Here is a 23,256-nt window from a genome sequence, read left to right as displayed (position 1 = left end):
TTTAATTTTCCCTGGAATGATTATTGCTTCCATGGCCGGGAGCCATCTGAGTGTGCCCTGCGCATTACGCATTATGGAGGTTATTCTCTCGGGCATGGAAGCATACATTCCTTTCTCATATCCTTTGACGAACGCAAGAAAGCCTTGGTTTAATCACGCTTGTTCTAATGCTGTCCGCAACAAGGAGAGGGCCTACAAAAGAGAAATTAACTAATGGCATCATCACATGGACATCATGCTTATCATTTGGTAGAAATAAGACCGTGGCCTTTAACTGGGTCTATTAGAGCGATAATATTAACTACTGGATTAGTTAAATGATTTCATCAGTTTAATATGGACCTTCCTGTTTTGAGGTTTGTTGCTGTTATTTTGACTATAATTCAGTGGTGAGGAGATGTAGTGCGTGAAAGGACTTATCAAGGATTACATACTAGCGTTGTGGTTGCTGGATTGCGGTGGGGGATGATTTTGTTTATTGTCTCAGAAGTTTTCTTCTTTTTTTCGTTTTTTTGGGCTTTTTTTTCATAGGAGGCTGGCTCCTGCTGTGGAAATTGGTATGACTTGACCGCCTAAGGGAATTGTTCCATTTAATCCATTTCAAATTCTTCTTTTGAATACTATTATTCTTTTGTCTTCAGGAGCTACAGTGACTTGGGCTCATCACGCTATTAAAGGGTCTAATCATAATGAAGCTCTTCAGAGTCTTGGCATTACTGTGTTTTTAGGTGTTTATTTTACGGGTCTTCAGGCTTTTGAGTATTTTGAGGCTTCGTTTACTATTGCTGACTCGGTTTTTGGATCTTGTTTTTTTGTAGCTACAGGTTTCCATGGTTTACATGTGATTATTGGTACTACTTTTTTGATGGTATGTTTGTATCGTCTTTATATGTGTCATTTTTCTCCGACTCACCATTTTGGTTTTGAGGCTTCTGCATGATATTGGCATTTTGTTGATGTAGTTTGATTGTTTCTTTACATTTTTATTTATTGATGAGGTGGATAAAAAATAAGTAAGTAGATTAGAAAGCGAAGTTTTGCACTTAGTTTCGGCCTAAGCTTTGACTATGTAGTCTCTAATTTTGATAGAAGCCAAAGGAGAGGCTAATCACTGTTAATGATTGAATTGAAGTTGTCTTCCTATCAAGAGAAGAGCTTCTGTGGTGTAAGTATAACACGATACGTTTTCGCTGTATAGTTAAAATATGTTTTTAGAAGCTAAGCACTTTTAGATGGATTCATCTCTTTCGCAACTTCAACACGATATTCTACAAATAAATTATAAAAGTAAATATTAAAGAATGAGAGTATAAGGGTTAAAATAAGGAAGATTTTTATAAAGGATTTAAAGTTTCTATCACTAATTATCTGATGTAGTTTGGACGAGTTTATTAATGTTTGGAAGATTCCTTGGCCTCCTCTGATTTCGGATCATCCCTTATCGATTATTTTTGAGTAATTTTGGCCTAGACTAAGACTAGATTTGGATAGGTTGAAGGTGGACAGGAACGGTAGGAATCATATAAAACCTGAAAATACTACTAGAGGGTAGAGGTTGAGTGAGTTTAATTTGAAATTTACGTTTATGATATTGAGTATATAGCCTTTTAGTCCTCCGAGGATTCTGATTGTTAGTACTAGGTTTTTTATAAGGGGAGAAAGACAAATAATGTAGGATTCTGGAAAGATTAACCAAGATAATAATGCTCCTCTAAGAATTGCTCCTCTTCTAAGAGCTAGTATAGGGGAAGTTATAATGAAGGATGAGTCGTCAATGTTTCTGAACCTAGCTAAGTTAAATCCTCCGGTTATAGAGTAAAAAATTAAGCGGAAAGTGTAACATACTGTTAATATGGTTGCGAAGATGTAGAGAAATAAAATTACTGTATGATTCATCTTATAAAGGCAATTTCTAGGATAAGATCTTTTGAGTAGAATCCTGCTAGAAATGGAGTTCCACATAATGCTAGGTTTGCTAGGTTTATGCATATACAGGTTAGGGGCATAGAGGTTACTAGTCTTCCTATTAGTCGAATATCCTGGTATTCTTTTACATTATGAATTATGGCTCCGGCGCATATGAATAAAAGAGCTTTGAACAGTGCATGAGTAAGAAGATGGAAGAATGCGAGGTCTTTAAACCCTAGGGCTAGGATTCTTAATATTACTCCTAGTTGACTAAGGGTTGATAGGGCAATAATTTTTTTTAAGTCATATTCGAAATTAGCTCCTAGACCTGATATAAATATTGTTAGAGAGCTGAATAGTAGTAGGGTTGGTAAAGTCGTTTCTGATAAAGCGGGTCTAAACCGGATGAGGAAGTAGACTCCGGCTGTAACAAGGGTTGAGGAGTGAACTAGAGCTGATACTGGTGTTGGGGCTGCCATAGCAGCGGGTAGTCAAGCGGAGAATGGGATTTGAGCTCTTTTGGTTATTGCTGCTATAATGATGAGTCTTTTTATTAATAGTGTGAAATTGTCATCCAGGTAAAATACGTGGAAGATGAAATTTCAGCCTCCTTCAACGAATATTAAGGCATTCTTAGGAGAATTGCCACGTCTCCAACTCGATTGGATAGAACGGTTAGTATTCCGGCGTTTGCGGATTTCTCGTTTTGATAGTAAATTACTAGTGCATAGGATACTAATCCTAAGCCATCTCATCCTAAAAGAATTCTAATTAAATTAGGGCTGATGATCAAAAAGATTATCGATAAAACGAAAGCTAGAACTAAGTATATAAATCGGTTTATGTTGGGGTCTCCTTCTATATATCTTCGTCTATAAAAAAGTACTATTGCTGAAATAAATATAACGAATCCTATGAATGTTAAGGATATTCAGTCGAAAATGTATGTTGCAACGATAGAGGATGAGTTGATTCTTAGAATTTCTCATTCAATAATATAGCATGTTTTGTCAAATAAGCATAGGAGGGATATTAATAATGAGATTAGAGAGAAAAATATTAGGAAAACTATTCTTGTTAGGTGTATTGATATTTTTCAAATCATGGTTCAGGATAAAATTTTTATTTTTTTTGCGCCACAAACTAACGTTTTAGTAATAAACTACCCGAACGAGCTGAGTTGTAATATAGTTAAAATGTATGAAAGTGGTAAAGGTTTAATTAGATGTTAGGTATAATTAGGTTCCTTTTTAGAATTAAGATATTTAGGGGAATTCAATGAAGTCTTAAAACTAAGTATTCTCGTACTTTTCCTGAGCAACAGGAGTATAGAGATCTGGAGAATACACCGTGTTGTCTAAGCGAATAAAGATAAAGAGTATAAGCTGCTCTGAAAAAAGATAGTAATCTAATTCTTGGGGCAGTTAATTTGTTTCATCTAATGATTCCTATGATTAGATTGATTTCTCCTAGTAAGTTAATGGAAGGGGGCGCAGCCATATTACTGATTCTTAGTAAGAATCATCATAGTGCTATTCTTGGCATAAAATTTAATAAGCCTTTATTAATTAGAAGGCTTCGTCTTCCGTTTCGTTCATATACTATGTTTGCAAGGCAGAATAGCCCTGAAGAACATAGACCATGACCTACTATTACGACAACAGCTCCGTTTATTCCTCATCACCCAAAGGTTAAGAGCCCACAAAGTACTAATCTTATGTGGGCTACAGAAGAGTAAGCGATGAGGGATTTTATGTCTACTTGTCGTAGACAGATAATACTAACGAAGAACCCTCCTAGGATTCTTAATCTAACTCATAGCCATCTTAGGTTTTTATTTATTTCGGTAAATAAAGGTAAGATTCGGATTAGGCCATAACTTCCTAGTTTTAGTAAAACTCCGGCTAAAATTATTGATCCTGCTACTGGAGCTTCAACATGTGCTTTGGGTAGTCAAAGGTGAAATAAGTATATAGGTAGTTTTACGATGAAGGCTATAATAGAGGAGACGAATCAAATAAGAGATAGGGTTCTTAGGTTGATTCTATGGTAAAGAGCTCCGATGGTGAGTGTCCCGTTTGTTTTATAGATGTAAAGCAAGGAGGCTAGGAGTGGTAGGGATGCAAATAGGGTGTAGAATAGTATATAAACTCCTGCTTGGATTCGTTCTGGTTGATATCCTCAACCTAAGATTAGGATTAGAGTTGGGATTAGGGAAGCTTCGAAGGTAATATAAAATAGTAAGTAGTTTATAGATCTAAAAGTTAATACTAGAAAGATTAATAGAGCTAAGTTAACTAATAGAAATAGTCTGGGAAAGTTTGAGGTGAATGTAATTTTTACTCTGGATATAACAATGAGTGCTATAATTCAAATGCTTAGTAGGATTAAAATGTAGCTTAAGTAGTCTGTACCTAGTCTAAATCCTAAGTTATATATGAAGAAGTCGTGATTGTATAAATTGGCGAATAAAAACGATACAGCTAAGATTCCTGTTTGAATTAGAGACCAGTCCTTTACAAATGTCATTAATATAAGGACTATGAATAAGTATTTTAGCATTCTAATCTATTAAAGGTTCTGAAGTAGTCGTTTCCGTGGGAGCGAACAATGGAGACTAGTAGAGCTAAACCTAGTGCGCCTTCGCAGGCTGCTAGGACTAGGAAAAAGAGAGAAAAAATAATTCATTTCCGATTGAGGAAAGACAGTTGGATATTAAGAAGAAGATCCCAAGTATAATGAATTCTAATCTTAGGAGAGTATTTAATAAATGTTTTCGGTTTGAAGCGAAAGCTCATAGTCCTCTGAAAATTATAGTGAATGCAATAAATAAGAACAAGTTATTTAAAGTTAACATTAGTTTTAATAGTTTAAATAAAAGCTCTGGTCTTGTAAACCAGTAATGAATTTTTTTTCTTGAAACACCAAGAGATTGGAGTGATGATGTATGGTCTTCCTTTTATTATTTTGTTTTCTTTGATTTTTATGCGTTTGATTCATCCTCTGTCAACAGGTCTTGTGCTATTAATTCAAACGGTTTTAATTTCAATTACTACTGGATTGTTTGCTAAGAGTTACTGGTTTTCGTATATTTTATTTTTGATTTTTTGGGGAGGAATATTAGCGTTGTTTATTTATGTTGCGTCTTTAGCAGCTAATGAGCAATTTAAGGTTAGAAGAGAATTTTTTTTTATCTTTTTTTTTAGCATTGATTATTAGTTTTTTTTTTTAATTTTTGTGGATCCTGTGATAATGGCAAATAAAATTGGAGAGTCAACTACAACTTTTTTATCTAAGTATTCAGATATTAGAAATTCTGCTATGAATGTGAGGACTATTTACAATGAACCTAGGGCTATGTTTACGATGTTTATTATTAGCTATTTGCTATTGACGCTGTTTGTAGTTGTTAAGGTGATGAGTTCGTCTTCTAGTCCTTTACGGTTAATAACTTATGATAACACCGTTGCGTAAGTTTCATCCATTGTTAAAAATTGCTAATGGGGCACTAGTTGATTTACCAATTCCAAGAAATATTTCTATTTTTTGGAATTTTGGGTCATTGCTTGGTTTGTGTTTGGTTGTTCAAATTGTTACTGGTCTGTTTCTTGCTATACATTATGTTGCGCATATTGATTTGGCATTTTCTAGGGTAGCTCATATTCAACGAGATGTTAATTATGGGTGATCATTACGGACTTTACATGCTAATGGGGCGTCTTTTTTCTTTATTTGTTTGTATCTTCACATTGGTCGGGGGATGTATTTTGGTTCTTATATGATTTTTCATGCTTAAATAGTAGGTGTTGTGATTCTTTTTTTGGTAATGGCGACGGCTTATTTAGGTTATGTTTTACCATGAGGCCAAATGTCTTTTTGAGGTGCGACTGTAATTACTAATTTGTTTTCAGCGATTCCTTATATTGTTACTTCTTTGGTTCAGTGGATTTGAGGAGGATTTGCTGTGGAAAATGCTACTTTGACTCGTTTTTTCACTTTTCATTTTTTGTTTCCATTTGTTATTGCTGCTGCGACTTTGGTTCATATTTTGTTTCTTCATCAGGCTGGAGCGAATAATCCTTTGGGTGTTTTAAGGCAAGTGGATAAGGTTCCTTTCCACCCTTATTTCACTTTCAAGGATATTGTTGGGTTTTTGGTCATGTTAATGGCTCTTGTGCTGCTTACTTTGCTCCATCCTTATCTTTTAGGGGATCCAGACAATTTTATTCCTGCAAATCCTTTAGTAACTCCAGCTCATATTCAGCCGGAGTGGTATTTTTTATTTGCTTATGCGATTTTGCGATCTGTTCCTAATAAATTGGGAGGTGTAATTGCTCTAGTGCTCTCAGTGGCAATTCTTATGATTCTTCCTTTTACTCATTTCTCGAAATTTCGGAGTCTTAGATTTTATCCGTTAAATCAAATTTTGTTTTGGTTTTTGGTTTCTACAGTTGCTTTATTAACTTGAATTGGGGCTCGTCCTGTTGAAGATCCTTACATTATTACGGGCCAGGTTTTAACAATTTCTTATTTTAGATTTTATTTGATTATGCCCCTGGCAGCAATGTGGTGAGATAAAATGTTAGATTGGTTGCTTAGTTTAAAAGAAAACAAGTGTTTTGAAAGCATTAGATAAGATTGGTTCTTAGTAATCTTAGGGAGAAGGTGTTTACCTTGTCTTTAATTCCCAAAACTAAAATTTTTATTAAACTACTCCCTAGTTAGATTATTAAAGAAAAACAAAATAATTTAATTCCTATAAAAAAGATTAGGTAGTTAAGGGAAACTGGAAGGAATCTTTTTCAGGCTAAGTATATTAGTTTATCGTATCGTAGGCGTGGTAGGGTCCCTCAAACTCAAATAAAAACAAAGGCTATAAAAACTAATTTGAAATAAAAGAGTAGGCTACACGGATCGGCTCCTAAGAAAATTAATACGAATAGTATTCTTATAAACAGAATTCTTGCGTATTCAGCTATGAAAATTAAAGCAAATCCTCCTCTTCTGTATTCGGTATTGAATCCTGATACTAGTTCTGATTCACCTTCGGCAAAATCAAATGGGGTACGGTTTGTTTCTGCTAGGCAGGAGGCGAGTCATATTAAAGATAGAGGTAGTGTGAATCAAATTATTCAAATATCTTTTTGAAACCGAGTGAAAAGTTCTATATTGAATCCGCCAATTAAGAAGATAAAGGATAGAAGAATAAGAGCAAGTCTGACTTCGTATGAAATTGTTTGGGCTACGGCTCGGAGTCCTCCAGGTATTGAGTATTTACAGTTTGAAGCTCACCCGGCTCTTATAGTTGAATAGACTCCCAGACTTAGACAGGATAAAAAGAATAAAACTCCTGTGTTAAAATTTACTAATCCGGTTTGATAAGGTAAGATAGCTCAAACTAATAGGGAGATAAATAGCCTAAAGACAGGAGATAGGTAATATGGTAAAAAGTTGGATATAGTTGGTATTGTTTGTTCTTTGGTGAATAATTTTACAGCGTCGGCAAATGGTTGGAGTAATCCCAGGAATCCTACGATGTTGGGTCCTTTTCGAATTTGAATGTAACCTAGAATTTTTCGTTCTAGAAGTGTTACAAAAGCAACTCCAATTAAAACGCAAATAATTAAGACTAGGAAGTTTACAACGATAACTGCGAACACAAAATAGTTAGCTTGAACTATTTATAAACCTGTTTATGAGTTTTATTAAACTGAAGCACAAAATTGATTGTTTAGGTAAAAGTGATGTTCATATTTAATAAAACTATTTTAACTACCTAATCCTTTCGTACTAAGGTAGTTTAATTTTTTTAGAAGATAGAAACTGACCTGAACTCAAATCATGTAAAATTTTAAAAGTCGAACAGACTTTCTTTCATAACTGCTGCATTATGTAGAAATTTTAATTCAACATCGAGGTCACAAACTTTTCTTTCGATGGGAACTCTCAAGAAAAATGACGTTGTTATCCCTAAAGTAACTTAATCTCTTAATCTTAAGAAAGGATCAATTTATTATCAGAAATCTTTGTTTAGAAGTAAAAACAGTTAGTTTATTTATATCCTTGTTGCCCCAACAAAACATTTTTTCAGTATTTTTCCTTACACTAACAAATTGGCTTAATACTAAATGTGATGTAAAGATTTATAGGGTCTTATCGTCTTTCTAAAATATTAAAGCCTTTTCACTTTAAAGTTAAATTCAATTTTTTTTGTTAAGACAGTATATCTCTCGTTCGACCTTTCATACGAGCCTTTAATTAAAAGACTAATGATTATGCTACCTTCACACGGTCAGAAATACCGCGGCCCTTTAATAATTCAGTGGGCAGGCCAGACTGTGTAAATCTTCACAAAGACATGTTTTTGTTAAACAGGCGGAAATAATATTTGCCGAGTTCCTTAAATAAATTTTTAATACTTAAAAGATTTTATTTATAATAAAAAATATTTTAACATATAAATTTTACTAATGATTTCATAATAGCTAAACAAGTTAAGTTGAAGTTAATTTTCTAATACTTGATAAAAAGAACCTGTAAAATTTAAAATATTTTGTTATATTGGTTGAAAACCTGGAAAAGATGGCTACTTTTAAGCCTACTTTTATAAGTATCTATTTATTGGTTCTATGAATTTTCATTTTGGAAGAAAAAGCTCTACCCTAATCTTCTTAGTTGCATAGCTAAATAGCTGAGCACGTAAATTAAATTTATTTCTTAGAAAACCAGATATAAAAGCTCGATTGGCATATCACCTCTAATATTAAGTTAAATATTTTATTGCTACAAAAACTTTCTCTTAAAATTAGCTATCTTTTTTTTCGGGATGATTATTTATAGATCTAATTTTGAAAACCTATTATACACAAGATACAATTTCTTATATTTACTTTTAAGAATTTTAAGTGTTATTTCTACTTTCTTTCACAATACTTTTTACTTTCACTATATTGATATTTCGATAAAATCTACTATTCAGAAAAATGAAAAATTAGTTTTCCTATAATGTTAACGTTCTTATTACAAAAGTAAGATTACTGATTTCAAGATAACCTAGACAATAGGTACTCTTCTCGGTGTAAACGAGCTGCTTACTTCAAGCTCTATCTTGCTTTCCAGGTACACTTTCCAGTACACCTGCTATGTTACGACTTATCTTATCTTAGGTTAATGAAAGCGACGGGCGATATGTGCACATTTTAGAGCTAAAATCAGGTTGTCTTATTAAAGCAAACCTTACTTTTAAGTCCACCTTCAAAATTTGCATTCTGAAATTTGTTCGTGATAACATAAATTTTATTGTAACCCATCTTAACCTATATATTTGCTGCACCTTGATCTAATACTTTAATGTAATTATTTCAATAACTTATTCTGTAAAAGTTATCTCAATGACGGTATACAAACTATATAACATAGGTAAGATTTTTCGTGGTTTATCGTTTAAAAGACAGGTTCCCCTAAATAGACTAAAATATCGCCAAATTCTTTGAATTTAGAGCACATAGATGTTACTAATCAGATATAAATCTTTCTTAAAGGTATAGGAGGGTATCTAATCCTTGTTTATTTCCTTTATTTGTTAACTTATTAATTGAGATGGGTTGATTTATTTATCTTTGAAAAATTGATTTCACCCTTTATAAAATTAAAAAAAATCATTGTTTACTAGCATAAGAGTTAAATATCGATTTGTATTCACTCTCCCTTCGAGTATAACCGCGACTGCTGGCACAAGATTTAGCCGGAGATAATTCAATTTACTTTTTCCAGTTTTCACTGATATGAAAATAATACACACTGAGATCTACTAAAGCTTGAAGTTTTGAACTTCTTAGCTTGGGAGTACTGAAATTTTCATATGTTATTAATTGAAAAGCGAATATTTAAAGCAAGAATCAAACTTATATTTATATAGGTAAAATAGACAGTATTTAATTATATATAAGCTTAAAACGTACAAAGTAAATTTTTAAATATAGTAAATTTCTTTTTGATTCTCCGTTGTTATACATATACATCAACCTAAGACTAAACAACAAAATTATACAAGACCCAAGGTAAACACTAAGAGCAACTCCCCAACCTCCTTTCTTTTTCTCCTCCTTCCCCTGGCTCGCAGCCCAGAGAAGCACAGTCCCAGACTCTTAACCTCGATGTATAAAAAGACCTATCTTGATCTTATAAGGCAATGGTCCATGCGGCCATATCTCTGATGGAACGGGGTTCAGCTGTGCCTGTGAGGCTCTCCCGCATGTGCTCGTAGCACTTATGCTCATAGAGCCTCAGGAGCCTCACCTCAAGATCCTACTACGAATTTTATTCTAAAATGGGTCTAATGCCACCTATTAGTATAATATATCCAGGAGGTCTGAGTCAAGTCTCTCTCATGAATATATAGTGGCCCTTTATTTAGCGGATTAGTATATTGGAAAGCTTGGTTTGGTCTTACTTGATTTTGTCTTTTGGTTAAAATAAAGCGTTGTTTTACTATAATTTTTTATAGTGTATTTGATCAAGCAGGAAAGCGAATTCAAAAATTTTTCTAAAAAAAATTATTTTAGCACGAGGAAGAGGCGGAACAAAAAAATAATAAAATATTTTATGGAGCTTAAAATTTTTTCTAGATCGGAATTGCTATAAAGTTTTTGTTGTCAGTTTGACTATAATTTGAAAAAGAGACTAGACTTAGTGAAGTAAAATTTAATTTTCCAATACACTAATCCGCCAACCCACCCCTGAATCACATCATCTTTACGTTTCTGCCCGGAATCGTGCTAAGTCTGTTCTTCGCTCTACTAAAAATAATTTCATCCATATTAAATGCTCTCAACTCTCCAACTCGAATTCTTCCCGCTCCTTCTGGCACCTTGCCAAAAATCTTTCGAAAAACTTTACCTCATCATCCTTCCCTCCTCTTTTCTACTCTGATGGTTCCGTAGCTATTTCTTCTACTGATAAAGCAGATCTCTTTGCACAGACTTTCTCCTCCAATTCCACCTTAGACGATTCTGGTGCTGTTCCTCCATCACTTCCCCCCTCTGACTTCCTCATAGCTGACATTAAAATTTCTTCAGTTGATGTATTTTCAGCCATCACTGGCCTCAGTACTAACAAGGCATATGGGCCTGATGGGGTCCCTCCTGTTGTTCTCAAGAACTGTGCTTCTGTGCTTACACCCTGCCTAGGCAAACTCTTTCGCCTTTGTCTGTCAACTTGTACCTTTCCTTCTTGCTGGAAGTTTGCTCTCATTCAGCCAGTCCCAAAGAAGGGTGACCACTCCCAAACTTCCAACTATCGTACCAATTGCTTTAACGTCCTGTATTTCAAAAGTTTTCGAGTCAATTCTCAATAGAAAAAGTTTAAGGTATCTTTCCTAGCACAACCTTCTTTCCGATCGTCAGTACGGGTTCCGTCAGGGACGCTCCACTGGCGATCTTCTCACCTACCTTTCAGACTCCTGGTCATCCTCCTTTCGGGACTTTGGCGAAAGCTTTGCCATTGCACTTGACATCTCAAAGGCTTTCGATCGAGTCTGGCATAAATCTTTAATTTCCAAACTGCCCTCTTACGGTTTCCATCCTTCTATCTGTGCCTTCATCGCTAGCTTCCTTTCTGGTCGTTCTATAGCCGCTGTTGTAGACGGCCATCGTTCTTCTCCTAGATCTATCAACAGTAGTGTTCCTCAGGGCTCTGTCCTATCACCAACTCCCTTCCTTTTATTCATCAATGATCTTCTAAGCTGTACATCTAACCCTATCCACTCATACGCTGATGACTCCACCCTTCACCTTTCCATTTGGTTCCCGCAACGCCCATCTCAACAGTTACTTCAACAAACAAGGGATGAGGCTATGGCACACCTAATGTCTGAGTTGGCTCGTATCTCTGACTGGGGTAAAAATAATATGGTTGTTTTTAATGCATCTAAGACTCAGTTCTTACACCTATCAACCTGACAAAATCATCCACAGGTATACCCACTAATGTTAATAATATTCAGCTTAATCCTGCATCATCCTTGAACATGCTTGGGGTTTCATTTACTCGGGACTTATCTTGAAAAGATCATATTACATCTCTTGTAAAATCTGCTTCCAAGAGATTGGATGTGCTAAGCCGACTCCACTCTTTCTTTACCCCTGCACAATTGTTGACTCTATACAGGGGTTTTATCCGCCCCTGTGTGGAGTACAACTCTCATGTGTGGGGAGGCTCCCCACATACAGCTCTTCTCAATAGGGTGGAGTCAAAGGCTTTTCATCTCATTAACTCTCCTCCCCTTACTGACTCCCTTCAACCTCTGTCTCTTCGCCGCACTGTTGCATCTTTATCTCTTTTCTATCGCTACTTTAATGGTCAATGCTCCTCCGAACTGTCTGCTTGCATTCCTCCACCTCTACGACAGGCGCATAGCACCCGTCTGGCAGCAAACTCTCATCCCTTTTCTGTCCAACTCTCTAATGCAAGGTGTTAACCGTTACTCCCAGTCTTTCATTTATGCAACAGGTCAGCTCTGGAACTATCTCCGTCTGTCTGTATTTCCTGCTGCCTATGATCTCCAGTCTTTCAAACACAGTGTGTCCAGGTATCTCAAAATGATCGGATCTTGAATTTGGCTCTCTATTGTATTTTGTTTTCTCTTGGAGGGAACTGTTACTGTGGGCTCATGGCCTTTGGTTCCTTCTTCCGCACAAAATATATATATATATATATATATATATATATATATATATATATATATATATATATATATATATATGTAATATGGAGTCCTGACATTGCTCGGCCGCGCCGCTGAAGGTCCTCCGACAGCAATCATCATTGACATATGCTAATCTATTAGTGTATAATATTCATTATAATATTGTATACATATAATATTCATAGTAAATTGTAATGTTCTAGTAATATTACATTTTAAACAAGTTGTATACATATTTGAATTAATGCAATGGTTGTTGTATGACATTTTGTAAGATGTGTATGTATAACAGACATACGCATATAATTGTGCAATGGTAATACTGCTAGGTTATTACATTACGTATTGAGTTATCCCTTTAGTAATGTCTATTATTTCACCTAACTTGTATCATGATACTGATAATACAGAATTGTGGTATAATTGTATGACTTATAATATTGTAGTAACATTGTGGTAATACATAATTGTAACATTGTGAATTATTACATAATTGTATTGTAAATGTTACATTGTAGTAACATTGTAGTAATGCATAATTGTAACATTTTATGAATTGTTACATAATATTGTGGTAATGCATAACTGTGTTGGCCTTATAATTGTAGTTACATTTTGTTAATGCAACTGTTACATAATTGTGTTGGCCTTATAATTGTAGTTAAAGTTACATAAAAGTTACATCTTGTTAATGCAACTGTTACATAATTGTTACATATTGTTTGTAGTTACATAATTGTAGTTAAAGTTACATAAAAGTTACATCTTGTTAATGCAACTGTTACATAATTGTTACATATTGTTTGTAGTTACATAATTGTAGTTAAAGTTACATAAAAGTTACATCTTGTTAATGCAACTGTTACATAATTGTTACTTATTGTTTGTAGTTACATAATTGTAGTTAAAGTTACATAAAAGTTACATCTTGTTAATGCAACTGTTACATAATTGTTACATATTGTTTGTAGTTACATAATTGTGGCAAGTGTAACATAATGCAATCGTTTGTCGTTACATAATTGTTACATATCGTTTGTAGTTACATAATTGTAATAATTGCAGTCCTGACATTGAATCCGTTCATGCTGCTGTCGGTGATATGTTGTGCCATGCCACTAGCTTGTGGAGACAACAATTTGCTTTTTTGTTTGTAGTTTATGTGGTATTTTTGCATTTGTAGTAACACTTCAACTTATTTTCATTTGTTTGTTATGTGATCTTACTCTATTTCATTTTCTTTCTTTCTTTTTTTTGTATGTATTGATTATCTATAGTTTGTTTTTCTTCGTTTGTTTATGCTTTTTCTGTGTTGTTCATGGTTGCATAATTGCTGGTTAAATCCCTTGGGACTCTTTTTTAAGGTTTAGTCTATATTGCACAGATATTACTGAAAATGATATTATAAGCCCCATATTTTGTTATTTTATATAAAAAAATATATATATATATACACTATATACAGTATTAACTATATACACTGACTTGTTGTTCACTTGTACCTATCGTGGGCAATATATGTGTCAGCACTGTGTGGAAATCATTGTCTTCACGATTGTGTTGAAGATGTTCACTCTTGCTAACGTCATTTGTGTTGGCCATTTTTTTTTTTTCTGGTTTTCCTTGTAACTTAATTTATCTGTTTCCACTGGGTAGCTTTAATTAATGTTTAATACAGTTCTTTTAATCGCTCACTGAGTAACTGTGATGGTATATTTTCTTTATTACTTTGTAGATGCAGTAATGTATAGCTGTATGTATGAAACACATATTTTATGTAGGTATAAATGGTAACACTCGTTGGTAGTAAATAAATGCTAGAATAAGTGAATGAATATATACAGTGTAGAATATTTATTGTTGGTGCAAGTATTGAATGACTGAATTATGAAGATAACTGAAGTAGGAATATGTATTTAATTTGCAATGATACAGCACGTTTTATATGTTTGTGCAGAAGTGTTTTGTCTATCACTGTGTATTGTATAAATGAAGTAACTATGTAATTCACTAATTTTTACCGTGGTGGAAATGGTGTGAGTGGTGTTGCACGTGGTGATAGCGTTGTTCTTCACGGGTTGATTGACGTGTTGTGGGGTGTCAGACACACGGCTTGGCGTCATCTCAGCACGCGTATGGTGACGTCGACTTCCCACACTGGTAGCTGTGGTGAGTAAATGCGTAGCGATGAGTAACTTGAGTGAAGATGAGTAAGATGAGTTGTGAATATGGGCTTGGTATTTGCTTCGTCGTCTTGACCTCTTGACTCCTGCGTCAGCAGTGGAGGTTGGGGGACGGTAGGAGAGAAAGGAGGGTGAGGTCTGGTGGTTGTGAGTTGTGAGTCGTATCTCACTCTTCGTTTGTTTGTTTTGTTTTTTCTTTCTTGATGTATTCTCGGTCCTTTTTTCTTGTGATTTACTCGTTGTAGGATGAAGACTGCCACTACTTGTAGGAGCGTGTAGAAGATTATACAGACGACTCGTGGAGTTGTTACTTGTAGTTGATTGTAGATGGTTGTAGTTCGTTGGTTCGTCGTAGAAATTGCAAGATTGTTTGTATCAGTACTTTGTTAAACTACTGGCAAGGCGTCCTGTGATCTCTTCACCTCTACATCAGCATGATGATCGGGGAAACGGAGGGGACTGGTTGGAGAATACTGTCAGGAGCTGATGGTGAGTTGTTGGTTGTGAGAGGTATTTTTTTGTTTTCAATCTTGATATTTTGTAGGAATTCACTGTTGATTCATAGACGAGGTTCGTATACGTTCGCTGCCAACCAAATGTCATAAAAGACTTTGTAACTTCTTGTAGTGATGTTTTGTTGATTAGTTATATATATATTGAACTTGTGGACGAGCGGTTGTTATATGTGAGTAGCTTTGTAAGTAGATAATCTTCATTCCCATTTGTCATGCAATGACAAGAGAGGTAAAGAATAGTATGGGACTATTTTTATTTGTCTTGGAAATATTAACAAAGTCTCTCACACACGAGTGAAGTATAAGTAGAGACCCGCGAGCTACCTCCCTGTCTTGCTCTCTCTCTCTCTCTCTCTCTCTCTCTCTCTCTCTCTTTCTCCCTCTCACCCATGTTGCTAGGCTCGTTCTCCCTACTACCTGCCAGTTCTATGGCCTGTCTCCTTCTGAGCTCTGCTTCCTAAATTCTGGTGAAGCAGAGGTCGTGTCACGTGTGTTACACTGTGGTTGGAAAGTTCTAGAAACCTGTGTATGAGTGTGTGTGTATGTGTGTGTATGGTCACTAGGCTTTGTTCCTATGCTATCTCGCTGACACACTACCTTTGTCATCCCCTGACTTGCTGCTTCCTGTGTATTGTCAACATTTCCTCAGTTAACTTGCAAGATCATTTCCCTTTCCCAGGCTTGCCTGGAGCTCCGTCCATCCATCTATTTATCTATCTATTATGATTTGTAATTATAATATGGAGTCCTGACAATAGGAGATAGAGGATTTTTGATAGTCAGCCAACTGAGAATTTTACTGTATACAAACAAGCAAGGACTGAACCAAGGAGAATAATTAGAAGGGTTAAACGCGACTCCTGGAGGTCTGTTGTGACCATTGTGAATCGTTTTTCCCCGCGGAGTAAAATCTGGTCCACTATTAAAATATTTATCGTAAATAATAAAAACCCTTCCATTCCTATCACCACTCTACAAGTGGATAACAACATCTATGACATCGTGGACATCGTTAGCATCCTCACCAAGAGTTTTTCTCAAATGAGTAGCTCAGCCAATTACAACATGCCTTTTCAGAACCATAATGCACGGCTGAACTACAGACCAGTAAAGTGCACTTTGTGAGTCCTGTGACGAATGAGCAAACTTTTATACATCCGCTGTCATCATAATTTCATCTTGTAAACTTTCAACGTTCCTGGTGAGGTAGTTGAACACTAACGGAAGGATAACTGAGCTAAAATATTTACCTTTTCACATTTTCTCTCTGAATGTGTATACAACTAAGCGCCAAAACATATATCACATTCGCAATGATAAATTCTCTGCTCCCAATTTGCCATGTCAACAAACTGCATCAGCAAATGCCTTGCTATTGACCGAAAGGTAAAACTCAGAAGTGGGGCGATTATCCTTGCTGATTTGACACCCTAAACATAGAAAAAACATTCATGTAAAAGTATGAGCATAATATTTAATTGCTAGAATTCATGCAAGAAAACAATGTTATAACAGGAAATGTTTTAATTTGATATGTTAGTGGAGCATATCAGTTGAAACCCTCGATATATTCCATTGGAAAGCTGGAATTCCATGTTTTTTTAGTCTTGTGGGTAAATATGTAGCTAAAAGCAAAATTTATTGAATGTATTTACCACTTGCTGAAAGGGCTCTTCTTTAAATCAAGTAGTAATAAAGTTATTAGCCTCTGAAAACCATCGTGGTCAGGCCGCATCAAGTTGGGGCAGGCGAGGTCGTGTCGGGCTGATTCCTCTGTTGTATGTAAATGTCACCTCATTCGCTGTGCTCGCTCGCTCTTAATAACAGACTGCCACAGAAGACGTAGACTTGCTGAACAAGCAAGAGTTTATGATAGATGAACTGCTTCATTCCCTGAAATCCTGTTAAGAGACCTGTCCTGGACAAGACACTATCATATACGGTATGAGCCAGCATCTTAATCAGGACAACCTGATTATGCTGTTAGCATTGTATAATTAGCATTAGGCTGCCCGAACATTTGCAAACTCATGGCACTTCGTGCATGTCATACCAATACCCAAACAGGCTGGTCATCTTATGAATCCTATTTCATTTCACCCTATTCATTTGATCTAGAGTCGATGAATTTGTTAAATTATCAACAGTCTGTTGCTTACGTAAATAAAAATTTTCATTAGAGCATTTAATGAAATTGGAACACAAGCCTATGGCATGACGTGGCAGCACAGTATACTAATGAAACTGTGGTTACAGTTTAAGAGGCACTTTGCCTACTTTTAGAACAAAATTTTTAATGGAGAGAACTTTCAAAATACCCTGTAATGTCACACTGGATATAGTTATCCAAGAAATTGGGGTGCCTCAGGGAAGTGTCCTTGGTCTCACATTGTTACCCCCACCACCTGGGAGGGGGCTCGGGGACGGGTATTGTTTTCACTCGGTTTGCCTGTTTGTTTGTCTGGCAGGCTTTCTGGCTGTTCAGAAATTTACACGAAAACTACCATAGCGATTTTGAATAAAACTGGAGGAATGATGGACAATGACATTATGATCACCTGAATAAATCTCGGGCCAAATAGGGCTAAGGTCCAGGCTGTTGGCCTAAAATATATATATATATATATATATATATATATATATATATATATATATATATATATATATATATATATATATATATATATATATTTTATGCAAGGAAGAAGGAACCAAAGGCCATGAGCCCGCAGTAAGAGTTCCCTCCAAGAGAAAAACAAAATACAAGAGAGAGTCAAATTCAAGATCCGTTCATTTTGAGATACCTGGACACACTGGGTTTGAAAGACTGCTGATCATAGGCAGCAGAAAATACAGACAGAGGGAGACAGTTCCAGAGTTGACCTGTTGCATAAATGAAGGACTGGGAGAAACGGTTAACTCTTGCATTAAAGAGTTGAACAGGAAAGGGATGAGAGTTTGCTGCTAGATGGGTGCTATGCGCCCGTTGTAGAGGTGGAGGAATGCATGCAGACAGTTCAGAGGAGCAGTGACCATTAAAGTAACGATAGAAAAGAGATAAAGATGCAACAGTGTGGCGAAGAGACAGAGGTTGAAGGGAGTCAGTAAGAGGAGGAGAGTTAATGAGACGAAAAACATTTGACTCCACCCTTTTGAGAAGAGCTGTATGTGGGGAGCCTCCCCACACATGAGAGTTGTACTCCACACAGGGGCAGATAAAAACCCTGTATAGGGTCAACAATTGTGCAGGGGTAAAGAAAGAATGGAGTTGGCTTAGCACACCCAATCTCTTGGAAGCGGATTTTACAAGAGATGTAATATGATCTTGCCAACATAAGTCCCGAATAAATGAAATCCCAAGCATGTTCAAGGATGATGCAAGGTTAAGCTGAATATTATTAAACAGTAGTGGAAGATTTTGACGGGTTGATAGGTGTAAGAACTGAGTCTTAGATGCATTAAAAACAGCCATATTATTTTTACCCCAGTCAGAGATGCGAGCCAAGTCAGACATTAGGTGTGCCATAGCCTCATCCCTTGTTTGTTGAAGTAGCTGCTGAGATGGGCGTTGCAGGAACCGAATGGAAAGGTGAAGGGTGGAGTCATCAGCGTATGAGTGGATAGGGTTAGATGTACAGCTTAGAAGGTCACTGATGAATAAAAGGAAGAGAGTTGGTGATAGGACAGAGCCCTGAGGAACACCACTGTTGATAGATCTAGGAGAAGAACGATGGCCATCTACAACAGCGGCTATAGAAAGACCAGAAAGGAAGCTAGCGATGAAGGCACAGATAGAAGAATAGAAACCGTAAAAGGGCAGTTTGGAAATTAAAGATTTATGCCAGACTCGATCGAAAACCTTTGAGATGTCAAGTGCAATGGCAAAGCTTTTGCCAAAGTCCCAAAAGGAGGATGACCAGGAGTCTGAAAGGTAGGTGAGAAGATCGCCAGTGGAGCATCAGTGACGGAACCCATTCTGACGGTCAGAAAGAAGGTTGTGATAGGAAAGATGCTTTAAAATTTTTGCATTGAGAATTGACTCGATAACTTCTGAAATACAGGACGTTAAAGCAATTGGACGATAGTTGGAGGGTTGGGAGTGGTCACCCTTCTATGAGACTGGCTGAATGAGAGCAAACTTCCAGCAAGAATGAAAGATACAAGTTGACAGACAAAGGCAAAAGAGTTTGCCTAGGCAGGGTGTAAGTACAGAAGCACAGTTCTTGAAAACAAAAGGAGGGACTCCATCAGGCCCATATGCTTTGTTAGTATTTAGGCCAGTGATGACAGAAAATACATCAACTGAAGAAATTTTAATGTCAGCCATGAGGAAGTTAGAGGCGGGAAGTGATGGAGGAACAGCACCGGAATCGTCTAAGGTGGAACTGGAGGAGAAAGTCTGTGTGAAGAGATCTACTTTATCAGTAGAAGAAATAGCTACAGAACTATCAGAGTAGAAAAGAGGAGGGAAGGATGATGAGGTAAAGTTGTTAGAAAGGTTTTTGGCAAGGAACCAGAAGGAGTGGGAAAAATTCAAGTTGGAGAGTTGAGAGCATTTAGTACGGATGAAATTGTTTATAGCAGAGGGAAGAACAGACTTAGCATGATTCCGGGCAGAAACGTAAAGATGATGTGATTCAGGGGTGGATTGGTTCTGGTACCTTTTGTAGGCCCTCTCCTTGTTGCGGACAGCATTAGAACAAGTGTGATTAAACTAAGGCTTTCTTGCGTTAGTCAAAGGATATGAGAAAGGAATGTATATTTCCATGCCCAAGAGAATAACCTCCGTAATGCGCAAGGCACACTCAGATGGCTCTCGGCCATGGAAGCAATAACCATTCCAGGGAAAATCAAACAAATACTGCCGGTAGGCCTTCCAATCCGTGGCTCCAAAATGCCACAGGCGACGTTTCCCTGGAGGGTCCACAGGCCTTACTGGAGTGATAGGACAGATTAAGGTGATAAGGTTGTGATCGGAGGGGCCCAACGGAGAGAAAAGATTAACAGACTAAGCTGAAAGATTAGTTGTAAGGAAGAGGTCAAGTATGTTGGAGCTCTCTCGAAGCCGGTCTGGGATATGGGTAGGGTGCTGTACAAGCTGCTCTAGGTCATTAAGGATAGAAAAGATGTAGGCTTGTTCACCAGGTGGATCAGTGAAAGGAGAAGAGAGCCAAAGGTGGTGTTGAACATTGAAATCTCCTAGAATGGAGATTTCAGAAAAAGGAGAAATGGATAGACTGTGTTCCATCGTAGAAGTAAGATAGTTGAAGAATTTTTGATAGTCTGTAAAATTAGGGGATAAGTAAACAGCACAGATATATTTAGTCAGAGAATGACAGGGAAGCCGAAGCCAGAGTGAAGAGAATTCAGAAGAATCGAGTTAAGGAACACGAGAGCAAGAGCAGTCATTGCGTAAATATACACAACAGCCACCTTTGGCTTTGAAATGAGTATAGAGAAAGTAGGAAGATACAGAAAAGGGTTTGCTGTTAGTTGCCTCAGACAGCTGAGTCTCAGTTAGAAAAAGAAGGTGAGGTTTAGAGGAGGAGAGGTGGTGTTCAACAGAGCGAAAGTTAAAGGAAAGTCCGCGAATGTTGCAGAAATGAAGAAGAAGAGTCAGTCAATGGTTTCAGACACCTCGAGTCGTCACCAGGAGAGGGGCAGAAGGTGGGGGCATTTATGGTCCTCCCCCCCTGGGGACTCAGAGGCTGGGTGATGAGACACCATGATTTTTTTTTTAATTTTGGAAAAGGAAGTGTAGTGTGTACTGTGCATGTAGTTTGGTGTAAATAGTTAGAGAAATTTGTGTTGGAGTGCATGCTGGCCTGCTCTCTATGTAACCGAGACACTGAAAAAGTTCAGCAAAGGGGGATGGTCAGGAACTAGTCCTGAGGGCTGATGAAACGGGAGCTCCAGCACTTCCTGTCATCAGCTTTCCATCCACCTCGGGAGTACTGCCCTGCTCGACTGCCCTGCTCGACTGTATATATATATATATATATATATATATATATATATATATATATATATATATATATATATATATATATATATATATATATATATATATATATATATATATATATATATATATATATATATATATATATATATATATATATATATATATATATATATAAAGCGGGGATGGGCAAAAATAGTTTATTCACCATAACTTCTTTCAGATTCGTCATATCGACGCGAAACCAAAACCTAAAGTTGCAGTTTTCAGATCTGTATCCTTAACCATGCCTCATTACATCAGAGGGGTCACCCTCTAACTGCCTCATTACATCAGAGGGGTCACCCTCCAGTTAGAGGTAGGTGGGGTCAATGTGAGGTGGGTCGAGACTATAATTTCAAATAGACATAAAATCGTCAATTTTCACCCGATTTACCAAGAATTTGATTTGTGACATCTTTGACTAGATATCCTGTTGTGTTTATACGTCAGCACTAAAATGACTGCCGGGGATGGGTTTGCTGTGCCTTGTCACCGCTTCTCGTTTAGTATTATGATTAATGATACTCCGTCATCAGCTTCCATCCTGAGGAATCTTAAATGCTCTATGCTGACGATAGTGCAATATGGGCCTCTTCCTGTAATGGACAAATAAGGAAGTGAAGTAGTGCTGTGTTGTGGCTGTGGACGTGACAGAAAGCATTAAGAGAAATACACTGAGGTGGTTTGGTCATGTGGAGAGGATGGAGACTGAGAGGCTAACGAGGAGAGTGTATGCGAATGAGGTGGTGGGGGGCAGAAGGCGGGGGAGGCCTAGAACGAGATGAAGGGATGGAGTGGAGAGATATATGAGAGAGGGGTGTGTGAGCTGGAGGCATGACAGTGAAGTGGCATTGGGCAGGGCGACGTGAAGGCGATTTGTTTGTGGCCACCCCTTATGGGATTGGGGTATCTGGATATATATATATATAGCCCGACGCCCTAATCCCGCAAAGGGTGGCCGCAGACAAAACGCCTCCAAGTCACTCTGTCACCCACCATTTGACTCCCCTCCCCCCAACTCACCCCCCCCTCCCTCATATACCTCTCAACTCCATCCCTCCACCTCATCCTCGGTCTACCCCTCCCTCTCCCTCCCTCCACCTCACCTACATACACCCTCTTAGTCAGTCTTTCATTCTCCATTCTCTCCACATGTCCAAACCACCTCAGTGTATTTCTCCTAATCTTTTCAACCACATCCACATCTACCCCACAACGTTCCTTCACTTCTTCATTCGTCAACCTGTCCCTCCACGTCACTCCACATGCTCCTCTCAAGTAACTCATTTCCACTGCTCTCACACTTGACTTGTTCCCCTCTTGCAAGGTCCACGCCTCGCTTCCATACGTCAGGGTAGGGATCACAATACCATCATGCAGTGACTTCTTCACTTCCATACTCACCTCCCTATTTCTCATCACTGCTTTCAGTGTACCAACAACCTTTCTTCCCTGCTGTACCCTTTCACGTACTTCATCCCCCAAAGTTCCATCCTTACTCATCACACTACCCAAGTACTTGAATGCACTCACATTCTCCATATCCTCACCATCCAACCTCACTGCACACTCTGTGACTTCATTCCTCTCAAACACCATAACTTTACTTTTGTTTACATTAACTTTCAGCTTCCTCCTCCTACACACTGTCCCAAATTCATTCACCAAACCTTGCAACTCCCATTCATCTTCACTCAACAATACTGTATCATCAGCAAACAGCAACATCGGAAGCTTCCAAATCTCACCCTAATTCATTAGGCCCAGCCCCACATCCACTGCCCTACCTTGCACCTCCTTTACAACCCCATCCATATATATATTAAACAGCCATGGAGACATCACACACCCCTGTTTCAGTCCCACATTGAGATCAAAGAACTCACTCAGCTCACCATCCACTCGCACTGTAGCCCTAGCTCCCTCGTACATACTCTTCAC

General features: G+C 37.2%; 3 pseudogenes; 2 read left to right on the top strand and 1 right to left on the bottom strand.

Moving 5' to 3' along the window:
* Positions 1-213: 213 nt before the first annotated feature.
* LOC145410232 (cytochrome c oxidase subunit 3 pseudogene) lies at positions 214-994 on the top strand (annotated as a pseudogene).
* A 4,368-nt stretch (positions 995-5,362) lies between these two features.
* LOC145410000 (cytochrome b pseudogene) lies at positions 5,363-6,497 on the top strand (annotated as a pseudogene).
* A 2,527-nt stretch (positions 6,498-9,024) lies between these two features.
* LOC145410265 (small subunit ribosomal RNA) lies at positions 9,025-9,428 on the bottom strand (annotated as a pseudogene).
* Between the last annotated feature and the right edge of the window lie 13,828 nt (positions 9,429-23,256).

Source organism: Coenobita brevimanus, chromosome 84 (assembly GCF_032717465.1).
Source record: "Coenobita brevimanus isolate Jiangsu-jjx chromosome 84, ASM3271746v2, whole genome shotgun sequence".
In the NCBI taxonomy this organism is placed as follows: Eukaryota; Metazoa; Arthropoda; class Malacostraca; order Decapoda; family Coenobitidae; genus Coenobita; species Coenobita brevimanus.
The sequence above is the reverse complement of the archived record's forward strand: the minus strand, read 5'-3'. Positions and strand labels throughout refer to the sequence as shown.